The 16,107-nt window shown below is 38.6% G+C and overlaps 1 pseudogene; it reads left to right on the forward strand.

Moving 5' to 3' along the window:
• Positions 1–2,151: 2,151 nt before the first annotated feature.
• Positions 2,152–15,886, forward strand: LOC121629211 (annotated as a pseudogene).
• Positions 15,887–16,107: the final 221 nt, after the last annotated feature.

Raw genomic sequence — 16,107 nt, forward strand, 5'->3', positions numbered from 1 at the left:
CACCATCATCCTTCCAACTCAAACAGTTTCAAATTTGTTAATTTTATTATTATTATATTATATAACAGATGCAGATATTGTGCCTGTGTCATGGCACCGTTTGACTTTTGCATGACGTCTGTTCCCTTTGTGCACCACTCATATGCTGTTTCATTATTTTAATATTTCCAGATAATCATCATGCCTCTTGAAAGACCAGCCGGCTTGTCTCTGTTTGCACACCGACAGTTCTTATGTGAGTGTCCAGGTGAACTCTGTCACTGTCTGCTCCATAAAAAAATAAATAATAGAAAAAATACACAAAAACATACTGTTTCACAGTTTCAGGATTCCCCTAAAACCTTCATCATCCTTGATGTGCCCCACATTGGCAGGTCTAAAATCCATCTAAATAGAAACAGATCAAATATGTTCCAAAACAGACTTAATGTCCAAATATTTGTAGCACTAATACAAAAATAAACAATTAGGATTTTTTTTTTCATTACTATGTTTTTTAATTTAGAAAACGTCAAATTTTCAGGCCAAAATAATGATATTTTGGGTAATATTACTGCTGTCATATATGACAAAACAGGTCAAATTTGAACAGTAAGTAAGGGTTAATGGAGGAGTCTGATCAGGCCACTGTTGCTAACTAATCAGAATAGACTGGGCCTTTAAGGAAGGAGGGCAACCTCTTTGACTCTGTTTGTTATATAGAATATGTAAATATTAAAAGGCACACTAGACTGTAAGGGTTAGTTGATGGGAATTTTAAGATTACCACTTAAAACCTTAACATGACTTACATCAACTTGCAGATTACCATGTTTCTTCAATAGTTCTTGGCCATAAACAAACACCAGTAAAAAGATGCAAACTTCATAGCTATCTGTAATATAATAGGCATCAGGCCACTTTAGTGTATTTATAATAAATTTATCAAATTTTACAATGCCAGATTTTTGCAAAGGGGCTGTTTGATTATTTCACTTGGGTTTTCTTTGCTTTTCTGTCCTTTAATCACATCAGGTTCAAGCAAAAGGCTTCTTATGAAGGATTTCTATCTAGTAAAAAGCTGAAGAACTTAAGTTTGACACGATTACAGGAAATGTTTAGTTTATAATTAGAGTTTAGTTTGCATTTAGCACCGTGCCTGAACAAAGCCTCACAAATTGCCATTAAAACAAGGACCCTCATATTTAAATTACTTAAAAAGAGGCTTGTTGGCTAGAAATGCCCTCATCTTCCCAACTGAACCACTGACCTTCAGCAACTTCAACATCACAGCGGTTCTCAATTATAGCTGTGATCCCTGGTACCAAAACAACCAAAACATCCGTCATCTTGGATAAATTATTCATAACGGAGCTGCCAGGGAGACAGCGGGACTGATGCATTTGTTTTGCCTGTCCTCTAGCTTCCCTCTGCATGTCTCTCAACATTTCTCAAAGCATTTTACATTTGGTGCACAACAGGAACAACAAGGTGACAACTGTTCTTCCAAATGCTCCCAGTCAAACACAACTTACATCACAGTTACACACAGTGATCTGAGACCTGGGGGATATTCCACGAAGCTGGATTAAAGGAAAGCTGGACTTATCTTGATAAGTCTGGCTCATTTAAGAGCGAGTTCGATTCCATCAACGTGCCCGCTGAGTAACCATGGTAACTTATGCACCAGAACTAGCCTGCTCGGGGGCAGGCTAATGTTCAAGCATAGCTGAGCTGTGTGTCAAAGGTCTGATACATACCCCCTAAAGAAAGTTCCACCTGGTAGAATGCTGCACTCCCACCCCTCATTCTTGTATAAAAGTAAAAAACAAATAAACAAACACTTATATCATTACTTTGACTGTCTTGAATAATCAGTAAAAAAGTGTTAGTGCCAATGTAACTAAAGAAAGGCAACTATAAACGTACTGAACATGAAGTTAAATGAAAAAGAACGTTTTCACAAACACCCAACCTCCAGTGCCTCTGGTTGGCTAACAGTAAAACCTGGATCAGCTGAGGCCTGTCCATACAGGCCTAGGCTATTTAAAGAGCGAGATAGAGAAAAAAAAGCTAATCTAAAGAAATAGACAGAGAAAGATATAAATAGCTACAGGATTCTTTTTTGGTTACCATGGCTTGGCCTTTTATTGATGACCCTGCAGAGCGCGCATGCTTAATTCAAAGGGCATTCAGGCCACCAGCCCCACGGGTTTTCAGGGGGAAGACCCCCACCAGTAGCAGTGGCCTCTGACATTGTGTTGGTATCTACAGTGCAACATATTTACAACTCAACAAGCTTTGAACAAATAGACTTCTTCAAAGGCTACCTCCCTCTCTGAGATATGTTCTTGTACTTTATTTTCACCTGCTGCAGGTACGCTTCGGCTGGTAAGATTGCTTCTGTTGAAATGTAACAGAGCAGAATTAATGTAGGTCGCACACACGAGGGATAATATATTCACAAAGTATGATGATGCATATTGATTATTGGGTTATTAATAAACTGAGCTGGGCCAGTATGTCTCATACAGCAGTGACATGCGGTCAGAACGAGCAAGTGAGGCAGGCAGTACTCTGCCTCACCTGAAAGGGGCATAGTTGCATGCTGTTGGATGAATAGTGAAATAAGATGCGCTTTTCACTTCTTACAACTGTAAATACTCCAGAGGAGTCGGTGCCTCACCAGCTACGAACCCCACCACATGTCACTGATCTCGATCCCCATTTTTTGTTCAGCTGAGAGAAAATGACAGATCTTGGCTTGCTCTCTTTTTCTGCCAGCTCCTCTTTTCCACCATCCACTCGTCAGGGCTTCTTATGTTCCTCAGGACCTCCCACATATTCAGGCTCGCTTGAATTAGCCTCAAGTAGATGCAGCTAAAATGTGTTAGTGGAACGGCTTGAGCCTTAATTCAGAGATGGTGTTAGTTCAAGGAAGGCTTTCCTGATACAGCCTGGCTTTCTTTAGCGATGTTCGTGGAATAACCCCCTGTACTACAAAGTAGTATTAACCATTATCGCAATTCTGACAGGCAAGGCAAATTTATTTGTATAGCACATTTCATGTTCAAGACAATTCAAAGTGCTTTACATAAAACATTACAGCAGGGTGCGGAAAGCAATTAAAGAAATACAATTATTGAAATAAAAGCAGGAGGAAGATGTAAATAAAATAGATAAAATGCAAGAAATAAAGTTAAAGGCAATTTTAAAACATGATTCCAGCTTAAAAGATTTTGACTTCTAAATAAAAACTAGTGAAATGCAGCAGGGAACAGGTGGGTCTTTAACCTTGATTTAAATAGTGTTTCAGCTAATCTGAGGCTTTCTGGGAGTTTGTTCCAAACATGTTTGCTATCATACCCTCTTGTAGTGAAATCCCAGTCACTTGAATTTTAGTTACTGTTTTTCTCTGTTCATGTGTGTAATGTAAAACGAATAAAGAAATAAATAAATAACAGGAAAAAAGAGAAGATGCACATGCAACTACAAGCTGTAAATCAAACTAGTTTGATTATGTGGAATCAATAATCATTTTTACAAAATTTTCCAAAACTGCCACTACCGTTACCAGAAATCAAGAAACAGTGAAATAAAAAATTTCAACACACCGTGTTACATGCCTGGTGTGAACAAAAACAGATTCCAGTACACAGGAAGTTTTACATAGCATACCCTCCCATAATTTAATTAGTACTACTCATGCATGTTTGTTTTAATGGTGTTGTTATGAGACTGTGTGCCTTTCACAAACATTTTACATGTATGTAAATAATATCCACTGAATTATATTTCTTATTACTAACCTACATTTTTATGAGACAATGTTACATTTTTAAAGTCTTCATTTATGCTGTTGAAGTGGCAAGAAAAGCAGGAGCGGTATGACTTGTTTATATCGTTTTTGGTGTATGCAAAGTAAAACACACTGAATAGCCTATTTGAGAATAAGTTCATTAGGTGGAGTTTCCATGTACCAATAACATCTTTGTTTTCAAACTTTTTGAACCAAGGCCCCCAAGATAACATACGCCCACCCCCACGCGACAACTTAGTGATTAAATGTGTGACGTATCAAATGAGTCATCTTGCAGTCATCGTAAATGTCAGGCTGGAAAACTGTCAGAATCATCATAAATAAAGAGGATAAAGTGGGTTTTGGTGGTTCACTGTGGTGAAAAGGCACCTACATACCCAGAATTAGCTTATCTAAGGGAGATAATGTCAAATTCAAATTTTTAATATGGCATACAAACTTTGTTTTTTACTTGTATATGTTAATGTGGTAAAAAAAAAATAATAATAAAAATAAGGCACTTATTTCAAAGTTTCATCTTATCATTAACAGTTTAAATTTTACAGCCTGGTAAAAATCCCATATTTATTTGATAAATGTAGGCTATATATATATATATTTTTTTACAATTATCTGGCATTCCCCTGAAATTATCACATGACCCCATGAGGGTCGTGACCCCCAGTTTGAGAAGCACTGCCTTATAGTTCTGGTCAAAAGTTTGACACTTTCCCATTAAATCAAATGGGTGTGTCTATAGCTTTGACTGGTAGTGTATAATAATGGTAATAATATGTCATGATTTACAACCCTTCCTTAGATTATTATGTTCTCATACTGTTTCATCTTTTAGATAGAACAAGCTAAAATTTAAAGAAAAATTTAGCACCAAATTAGCATGTTAGCTGTGTAAGAACTTTCATGGTTTTGGAAACATCTGTTACATATATGTAACTTTTTACTTACAGGTTCCCATTTGTGGTTGTGTTGATTGCATTTGCTGTTAAAAAACAGGTAGGACATGTCATATCATCCAAAAAATGTTAAGTCATAAAATGCTATGTTTTGTTTCTTTTTTTTTAAATTCCAAACTTTGCAGCATGCAACATTTTTCAAATTTAATCTATTTATAGTTGGAGTTTGGTATGGTGTGCACCTACTTAGAGGACAAAACGTATAAGGAGTACCAGTACAAGAAGAGGGAATGGAGCTTTCTGCAATGATGAACAAATTCAGGTGTCTGATGTGACAGGTACTATTTAAGTGTTATTAATATTTATACTATGTATCCTGCTCTTCTTTATGGACAGAACAGGTAAAATACTTGGTATAGTATCAGTAACTGCTTTGGCTTTCTCATTGTAGAAATGAAAAAGTCCACCATCATTTCAGAACATGGAACTGACAAGAGCCCAGAAAAAGTCTTTAAGATTTTCTCCACCATGCAAAAGATCCTCTGCATCCCAAGGCATAGGAAATTAGGATTGTATCAGCATTTACTGTGTAACTTCTACAGAAAATAAATAAATAAATAAAAAAACAAAACAGATGGAACAGTAAAGAACACATTAATTCCTTATAAATACAACCAAGGAATGTGAAATATTATATATTCTAGTTTTTTTTCTTTGTTTAAAATGTAAATCTGTACTTTCGCTATAATACACATACCACTATAAATTGAATTTTGGTAGATTTAAGGGGTAAAAACAATGGGCATAAAATAGAAATGCCCATTTTTCTGGAAGGTAAGATGCCTTATTTCTCTTGTTTTGACACTATGTGGATGATTTCTTTGGATACAATAACACTGAAGCAGAAAACCCCTGATTCTTTCTTTATTTCACCTTTTTTTTTTGTAACTCATCATTATCTTTTCCATTTTTTCTTTCCTGACCAATCTATCTTGACAGACTCCGTGGGTCAGGAACAGCTGCGACTAACATGCCTGGTAATGGAGGCTTTGTTTCAGATCAGGATCCACCGCTGGGACATTGCTGCAGGGGCAGTTATAGTCCAAGAAACAGGGGTGGGATGCTTCGAGATGTTGATGGTGTGCATATTTTACCCCTCTCCAATCACCAAATAGTAGCTTATTATACAGCATTAGAGGAACAAATTATTAAGAAGTTTAATTGTGGATTCTTTGGATTTGTCTTCAAAAACACTGACTGGCTGTGCAGCCACTCTTAATAAAGGCTTTGTTTGTTGTTTTAGTGGGGCTGTTGATATATTTTGTCTGAATAAAGTTACTGTGCCATTTTATCAAAGTTTTAATGCTTCACGGGCTTCTCTGCTGGCACATTTTGCACATTAAGACCAATTCAGCACCAACTGAAGGTTGTACTAAATTTGATTGCCCCCCCTTGTGATCTGTCTGTCAGATATTTTGATTGAAGTGGGTAACAGCTGTAATTTGGCACCTAGCAATTTTGCATGACTGAATAATTTGCCGACTTCTTCGGTCTTCTGACCATATCTGCATGTCCTCTTGCAATATAAGCTTTGCAATTTTGTTGTTGTCTAACTCTGTCATGAGAGATTATATGGTGTCTGCTTATCTTGAAACTGATGTAATCTTGATGGTTTTACAAAGAGTAAATGTTTGTTTCTCCTCCCGACTCTAATGTGTTATAATTTGAAAGAAATCAAATACTGCTTACAATCATTGTTAGTTATTGGCTTTATAAACTTTGCTCCTGTGGAATTTCACATTAGGAATTTACAATTAAGGTCAACATTTTGCTTGAGATGTGAGTTGCTGTTTATGCTCTTTATTATGCTCATATGAACATTCACCACTAGAGGTCAATAATGCATCAACAATTGAATTTGATCTTAAAGAAGCTTTTATTCTATTTGTAGAAATTCTTAGAATTGCTTAAAACTGCCGTGTTGCATGTTGTACTGCATTAATGATGATCTAGTGTGTTTTTATTCTTTTCAAACACCCTCAGTGGTCTCTACAATGAAAGCCACACCCAGTCAAAGACATCATTGTTTTTCATCTGTTCTTTAATCCATTTTCCAATCTGTATATGAACAACTGGCTTTGGCTGTAAAAGGCAAAAGGTGGAGGTGTGAGTTTAGAAGGAAAAGGTGGTGGCAAATAGAGAAAAAGGACAAACAACGGGAGCAACAGCAGCAACAACAGCAGGAGGTTGGGTGGCTGGGTAGTGGTGGTGGGGGGGACTGGGCTGATGGGGCTTATGAACATGTTTACATTGCTCCCTTTGAAACATAAATAACTGTATGTAATTATGCCCAACTCAGCTGCCGTTGATGTTGTGTATGATAAGATAAAAGTATTATTTACTTTCCAGCATCAGATGTGCAATATGAGGCATAAAAAAGAAGAAAAAATTGTATGTATTCATTTATTTTAAGGCCAAATCAGATAATGGTTGCAAATACAATACAACTTAACATTTGCTTGAACTTGCCCGAAGTACCAGATGGCTGGAATTTGCCTTTTAGGATTATACAGTAAATGCCACAGAGGTCAGAGAGCCATACGCAAGTTCATAAAAGTCAGTTTAGCATTTTTACTTGTAAATATGCAGTCTCCCCCCAAACTCCCTTGTTGTGTAAATTTTACCCTTTTAACATTCCAGGGCTGTAAGATCAACTGATCAGCGCAGAAATCACAAAACTCCAAGATGAATTTAGTAAAATGTCACACATTGTACAATCTCAAGCTTCTTGCTCACTGAGATAAACGTCAAGTCTAAATGGAAATGACTGATATTGACTAATTAAAATGAATAAGTTATATAATACTCATTTTTAAAAGCCATGTTTAAATCCAATGTTAGATGAAAGGTTTATAATATTTCACCTTGAATTGCATGGTGACACTTGCTTGTAACTAGCAATTGAGCAGTGATACACAGCACATAAAAAAAAAAAATGTAATCTAGTCTAATGTTGCTGCAAGCAATTATACAGACATTCCTAACCCCATCGCAATATATCAATGACTATATAAACAGCTCTGTTAGTAATTGGTTTACAGAAAGATAATGAGTTATTGATGACATGCAGTTCTTTTGTCAATAATTATATCTTGTTTAAAATATATTAACAGCGTCTTATCTACAGATAAGTACTGATAGATAGATAGATAGATAGATAGATAGATAGATAGATAGATAGATAGATAGATAGATAGATGGATAGTCAACAACACCACATCGAAATCAGAAGACAGTTATTAGAAACCAGACAGGCCCACACATATTTGAAGAAAATGGGCCCAGAAGCCTCCCTGTTTCCGACAACATGGTTCACAGCACCCACCATCTGCTCAGAGTCCGTGGCCATTACCTTTTCAAGATATCATTTTCAGAGCTTCTGCTCATGTTTAAGGGAACTTTTCTCTGTTCTCAGGAGAGATGCTATTGGTGGTCTCACAGACAAATTTATAGAGGCCACAACTACCAAGATAAAGCCAAGTAACTAATTTGTGGATGTTTGATTTTCTGACTAAAGACAAGTGTACAAAATAGTGCACCTATAAGGTTTTGGCAGAGTTGTTTCCTGAAGTTTTCATTGTGTTAGATGTGCCTCATTTATCCCTGTGTTACATGGGCCATAAAAATGCCTTAAGAGATGCTGGAGCATTATGTGGATAAGAAAGAAATTAGGGCTGCAACTACTTTGTTGATGGTAAGTTCACTGCACTAATATGATGCCCAGACAGGAATCCAAACCTAGTCAACACACTATGATTTAAGGCAATCATAAGGAGTAATTCTAAGAATTTAAGTATTTCACTGTGGCCTGAAAACCCTAAACAATAAAAACAATCACTTAAGCTTATTCTATCAATGAACTGATAAATGATGTGACACAGCATTTCAGCTCTACTCTCTATGCACCACTAGAGCTGCTGCCTTCAAATGCATCATCTTGACAAGCAAAGAGCTGAATCCATCGTTTTTGTATTTGTTATATTAAACATTTTCTTTATAATTAGCAAACCATTGTTTTAATACTTTGAGACAGAGACAAGTTTTGATTAAAATAAAGATAGCAAAAGTTTATAATGTCAAACAAGTGCTGCTCAAGTCAAGCCTTTCTCCTACAGATTGTTTAACTCTTAAAGCTAAATGATCAAAAATCCCCTTTTTTATTTTTAACCATTTAAAAAAGAAAGAAGAAATACTCCAGTGTCCAGGAAATAATTATGATGATTCTAATTATCATATTGCAGATTACAATGATTATAATGCAATCATCTAATGTGTACTGTGTACTTTTTACTAGTATACTGGGATCCATTGTTCTGGGAGTTAAGGAAAGCTATAAAGCAAAGGTCCAACATAACACAGCTGCTTGATTTCCCAATTTCATCCAGTTAACGTCTAGAATTGTGTCAGCAAGTGCAATGAAATTGAACACAGAAAAAAAGGGATCATCACAACCAGGAAAAGCCGCCAGATATCCACTGAGAGTCCAGGTTCAATTGAGCCAGAAGCAAAGCAGGCTGCATGAGACTAAACCTGAAGGTCCCATGGGTCAAGCATAAAGAACCAAAGTAAACAACATCCATGATCCAAATGGAAAAGCCAGGAACCCTTTAATTTGTGCTTGTTACCATTAGTTGTCATCATGAAGTAATCGAGTCCTGCAGTTGCTTTTTACCCATGATGTAAAGAATGCACTGTACTACAGAACAGCCAGTGATTTACAGAACAGCCCAGCAGCCTCTTGGTGATTTGCAGGTTTTATTATACAAAGTGAACTCCGCCAACATTCCTGTCTCTTGCTGTGCTTTTCCATCCACTTTTATTTGTGAGTTGGTTAAAGTCATGCTATGCAAAGCATCTGAAGGAAAGCCAAAGAAATTAGGTTGTCCTGGCTGTCAGCCATATTGACTTGGGGGCTCCCAGTCCCAGTTGTTTTTGATGCACTATTACTCCAATATAAATTTTGAGACACATTTCATCAAAGCTTATGCTGAACTTACGCTTCCTATCTGGAGCGATCGATGTTCATAACTCTCCTCGAGGAAATGAAGGAGCGGTCCGGACATTGTAATGAAATCTAAAACAGAGTTTTATTAGATGCAACGTGTGAGTGGTGTCTATCAAAAGCTGCTAAAAAGCGCTGAATCAATAAGGATATTAACATTACTTTCCCTCACAGATATAGACAAAATCAATGATGATAACCCTAAGTAATAGCGCCTTGAAGCCTTCTTACATTTATTTTAACGGATTTTTTGTCCCTGTGAGGTTTCCTTGACATATTAATTGCTTGTCTAAGTGCACCACTTTCTAAGCACTTTGATTAATTCTCTTTGTCCTATTTGTCTATCATTATTGATCTACTAAACACACACTTAATCTTTGCTTTCAAAAACCAGAGATTTAATTACATCTGCTGACACTATAGTTTTCATCTAAGAACTTTCTTACCTCACCAAACACTTGTCATCTGTCTTTAAATCTAGTTTTTTTGTTTTTTTTTTTTTGGTGGTTTTTTTGTGTGTGTGCAAGCGCAATAGTAAGAACACCTGTGCACATGATCCCAGTAGATTACCAACCCTTTTCTGTAATTCTCTTGTCTCTAGCCCTTGACTTCTTAGTGTCACTCCAGATGTTTGAGATGTAGGAAGGCAAAATCAGTATCACTGCCTGGTGCTTGTGTAGGCGTTAGCAATTAGTAGTTACCACCCAGGATGGGAGGCAGATAGTTCAAACTTCAGAAGGAAACCTTACTTATGAGTTGGTAATTTGACATTTAACCATGCAAAATCTACTAGCTTCACCTCAAACTTTGGCCTATATCATTGTTGAGGAGTAGTGGCTCTCATAGAGTTTCAAGTATTTATAATGCAAATAAATGTCTTTCAGGAGGTCATTTACCTAAATGTTAATTAATTTTTCTAATTTCAGGAATTTAATTGAATTTTAAAGGTTTCCAGCAGAAATGATGCCTTGCTTCTTTTCAGGGACTCAGAGCATGTGTTTCTACATCTTTCTGCAAAATTTACTTTCCTTTTTTTTGTATATTCAACAATACTTTTTACAAGGCTAAGCAAAATGCCATTTCACTCCTGATTAAGTGATATTCGCAAATGACTACCGAGCACTGCTTGAAAGAAAAAAGGGTTATTTCAGGAAATTATGTAGTTTTTTTTTTTTTTTTTAAAGGAAAGCTGACATCTTTTGGAAAAAATAATTGGCTTGGCACTGAGAGCCAGAGGCAGTCAGAGGAAATAAATCAGGAATTTCTATAACCTCCCCTTTTTCAAACAAACCTTTTGCTGTCTGGTTTCAAAATGAGGGGTGGTTATGGTGGGAATGGGTTGCAACACATGGGCATTGAGGTTGATAACCTTGCATAAACAGATTAGCATAACATAATGTACAACATTTACATTTACAGTATGGATTACAAAGTAATCAGCAAATTTTCTTACATCTAAATTAAAGTATGCATTTATCTTTGCTAAAATTGTTGCACATAGCTAGTTACCATAAGCAACCAGTATCAAACATGGATAATTAACGTTATTTTGGATGCACATCATGAAATCTATTGCTCAACCACTATAGTCCACCGTTACATACAAGTGCTTGATAGAGTATAGCTACATTACAACAGAGGGAATGTATGTGGCATCCTCAAAGATGTCACAGTACTGGGGTTATCTGAACATAGACATGTTGATCCTTTTAAAAATATATAAAACACATCTAAAATTGATATGAGCTGTTGCGCAATGGACAGATTTAGCAAGTAATTTGTGAAATACAGGCCGAAAAAGAAGGATTTGCCGGGAACAAGTTGTGTTATGTGTACTGACATTTTGGATAAAAATGATTATTGTACATAATTTTGTCAAAGCGTAAACTAAGTAGGTCATTTAGCATTTCCCACTTATAGTCTGTAGTTTCTCTAAAATTATATAACTGGGATGTTTTCATTATTTATCTGGCAATGTTTAGTTTTAAAAAGTGCTGCAAACACAAACCTTCCAGTGAAAAGTATAGACAAACTTAACCATTTTATTTAATTGAGAGCTAGTACTGTACTGTACATTGACAAAATAAATCTCTGCATCATTCCATGATATTTTCGCAGCCTTACCATATTTAGCAAAGTTACAACTTTTCTTGCTTTTTCTGTATTGAAGGTGGCATCTCTCTTCACTCAATGCTACTCAAACTAATAGCTCTTGTGTGAGAAATGTGAACTCAATAGGGAGACGCTGCTTTAGAAATGAATAAAGTGTAACCAAGAGAGTATAATACGGGCATAAATATAAAATATAGTACTGGTTAGGTGTAAGGTTGTAACTAATTTTACAAAATAGCTTATCCTGTAAAAATTTTAAAAGATTAAAAACTTTTAAAAAATTTCCTTTTTGTTTGTTTTTTTTTTTTTTTTTGGCTGATAAATCTGAACCTTGCTATTTTTGCCAGTTTGTCAAACACCTTTTAAACAAAAGTTGGTAGCATGCAAAAATGTTCTTCTGGAAAAAAAAGAAGAATAAATAAATAAATTACAAAGAAGAAAATGGGTAGTTCTAGACAACAAAACTAAATGGTTAAGGCACAAAAAGATCATGGACTGGTTTAAACATTACAACATTATACCATATTAACCCCTCATTAAAGAACATCATAATGGCATAACAACATGCTATATTATTTAAAAAAGATTTTCCCTTTTAATAAAACAAAACAAAAGGGTGTCAATTAGCCCCACATCTCTAGTGCAGGTGGTCCACAAGACCACCAGCAAGCCTGTGTCACCTTGTGTCACCCCAATTTCTGAAGCAGTCATCACTGCTCCCCCAGACTTGGAGGGGAAACACAGCACAAGGGGGGATATTAAACACGGTGAGTGACCACGGCTCGGCAGCAGGGGCGACCCTCAAGCCAGAGTATTCATGCATTTGAATAATCTATTGCACCAGCTCACACATTTGCATATCTGGGCACTTCCACGCCACCGGGGCACTATGATTCACTTCCCTCCACCAGACTGCTGTTATGAGTATGAAACAGGATGGATATTAAGCGTGTTTGAATGCAACTTCCCTCATGAATCCTTAAGGCTGTGTTGTAGAGGGAAAAATTCCTTACTGCAGAATTATTTTCTAGTTTTACTCTGAAACATCAACATCTGTAAAGAAGTTTTGTTCACAAGAAGATACCTGAAAAGCTTCTGAATGGTGAAGAAGACTGACATAGGTGTACATTTAACAATTGCCAGTTTGAGTGTAAAGATGGTTTGTCTGGTGTGCAATGAAGCAGCCCCTCATGCTCTCTGCTTCCCACCTACCTTTCATGGAACCTGTAATGGATACAGCTTTTGAAGGATTTAAGGATGGTCAGGCAGCTCACCTGTTAAAATAGAGTTAGCACATAAGTCTATCCTCTGTCAAACTTTGACAAGGCAAGCCTCATCTGCTGCAAGCAAATGATCTTGGGGGTAGTGAGGATATTTGTTGTTATTCAGTTTTGTATACATGTGCAGCACACAATGACAAGTAATTAAATCTGCATTCTTAACTTATGCAATGTTTTGACAGCTCTCTGTTATGTATTTAAAGTGTTTTCTTAACAAATGTGGAGTGTTGGAGCCCTGATATCCACCAGTGCGCTGCACCGAATCAACAGAGAGCAATTGGGAATGCTGTGTAGTCATGCACACACCACAGAGGTTATTGTGAGGATTGTCTAGGAAGAAGAAGAGCACAGAGGAGCTACAGAAATGAAAGATGTTAGTCTGCCAGTTTGTCACAAAAGCAGTATGCTCTTGTGTGATAGACTGGCAGACCGTACTAGCTCAGTATCCTTGGGGAAACGCAAGCTGTTGTAGAGTGACATTTTTTTTAAAAAAGCTCCTCTCATTTTCTGAAGGCAGAAAAAAAGTCACTGGTTCAGTGTTTTGGAGCAGACATGCATAGGTCTTGTTAGGCTGCTTGTGTTTGCAGTGTTTTATGGCCTGAATCGGACAGAGTCCACAGTCAACATTATAATAACAAAAAATGTTACAATGGATGGATCTTATCAGGAGTGTTTGAGCATGTCTGAAGACATGGCTAAAACTTCTGTATAATGACATCAGGAAAACATTGGGACAGTGCTGAAAGGTCAGGGCCTTTAACACTGGGAAAGCTTAAATCAATCTAGCCATATTAATCATTTTAACTAGTTAGCCATTTTGTAATGCTAAATTTGAAATGAAACTTCATAATCACTTATTTTCTTAACAAATGTGGAGTGTTGTGGAGCATGTCCTGGGTCTTCCTCAGGGTCTCCTCCCCATGGGATGTGCCTGGAATACCTCACAATAGAGGCATCCGGACCAGATGCCCGAGCCACCTCATCTGGCTTCTCTCGATGTAGAGGAGCAGTGACTCTACTCTGAGCCCCTCCTGGATCACAGAACTTCTCACCCTATCTCTAAGGGAGAGCCCAGCCACCCTGCAGAGAAAACTTATTTCGGCTGCTTGTAAGCCGCTTAGCAGGTGTGGGCATACTCATTGCCCCCCCGACTTGGTGCCTGTACATCAGGGTTTATGTTGGACAAGAGGGTTGCCTCCCTCCACCTTCAGGTGGGGGGATGGGTCCTGACTGTTGTTTGTGCTTATGCACCAAGCGGCAGTTCAGAGTACCCACCCTTTTTGGAGTCTTTGGATGGAATGTTGGAGAGCACTCCTTCTAGGGACTCCCTCGTTCTGCTGGGGGACTTCAATGCTCACGTGGGCAATGACAGTGAGACCTGGAGGGGTCTGAATCCGAGTGGTGGTTTGTCATTAGACTTATGTGCTCGTCATGGATTGTCCATAACGAACACCATGTTCAGGCATAAGAGTGTCTACATGTGTACTTGGCACAAGGACACTTTAGGCTGCAGTTTGTAGTTATATCATTGGACTTGCTGCCATATGTCTTGGACACTCGGGTGAAGAGAAGGGCGAAGCTGTCAACTGATCACCACCTGGTGGTGAGTTGGCTCAGATGGTGGGGGTCAGGCCTGGGAGACCCAAGAGTGTTGGGTGGTCTGCTGGGAACGTCTGGCTGTCAGAGTCCCCTGTCAGAAAGAGTTTCAACTCCAATCTCCAGCAGAGCTTTAACCATGTCCCAGGTGAGGCAGGGGACATTGAGTCCTCAGTTGTCCTCAAATGAGACATTTAGGACATTGGGCAGTTTTAAGTGTCTCTATTGTTGAGGCAACCACCCGGAGCTGTGGCTGTAAAGTTGTCCGTGCCTGTTGCAGCAGAAATCCCCAAACTCGTTGGTAGGCACCAGCAGTAAGGGAAGCTGTCAAGCTGAAGAAAGAGTGCTCTCAGGCCTTTTTGGCCTATGGCACTCCGGAGGTAGCTGATAGGTATTGGCAGCTAAGAGGAATGCGGCTGACGCAAAAACTCAGGCATGGGAAGAGTTTGGAGAGGCCATGGAGAATGACTTCTGAACGGTTTCAAGGAGATTCTGGTCCACCATCAGATGGCATAGGAAGGGGAAGCAGTGCTCCATCAACGATGTATACAGTGGGGATGGGGAGGCTGCTGATCTTGACTTGGAATGTTATGGATCGGTGATGGGAGTACTTCAAATACCTCTTCAAACCCACTGACACATCTTACAACGAAGAAGCAGAGTTGGGGTAACCTGGTGTTGGCTCTCCCATCTCTGGGGCTGAGGTTGCTGAAGTGGTTAAAAAGCTTCTCAGTGACAGGGCCCCGGAGGTGGATGAGGTCCGCCCGGAGTTCCTCAAGGCTCTGGATGCTGTAGGGCTGTCTTGGTTGACACGCCTCTGCAGCATCATGTGGACGTGGGGACAGTTCACCAGGGCTGGCAGACTGGGGTGGTAGTCCCCCTCATCAAAAAGGGGGATCGGAGGGTGTGCTCCAACTACAGGGGAATCACACTTCTTAGCCTCCTTGGTGAGGTTTATTAAGGGGTTCTGGAGAGCACAATCTGTTGGATAGTCAAACGTCGGATTGAGGAGGCGCTGTCTGGCTTTTGTCCCTGTCCTGGAACAGTGAACCAGCTTTACACCCTCTCAAAGGGCCTTGGAGGGGGCATGGGAGCTCGTCCAAACAGTCCACATGTGCTTTTTGGACTTGGAGAAGGCGAATAAACATGTCCCCCAGTGACTCCAGTGGGGGGTGCTCTGGGAGTATGGCGTGCCGGACCCCATTGTACGAGCTGTCTGGTCCCTGTACGACCGGGGCCAGAGCCTGGAATGTATTTTGGGCAGTAAATCAGATTAGTTTACAGTGAGGGTTGGACTCCGCCAAGGCTACCTTTTGTTACCAATTCTGTTCATAACTTTTATGGACAGAATTTCCAGGTGCAGCT

This window comes from Melanotaenia boesemani, chromosome 18, assembly GCF_017639745.1.
Source record: "Melanotaenia boesemani isolate fMelBoe1 chromosome 18, fMelBoe1.pri, whole genome shotgun sequence".
Taxonomy (NCBI): domain Eukaryota; kingdom Metazoa; phylum Chordata; class Actinopteri; order Atheriniformes; family Melanotaeniidae; genus Melanotaenia; species Melanotaenia boesemani.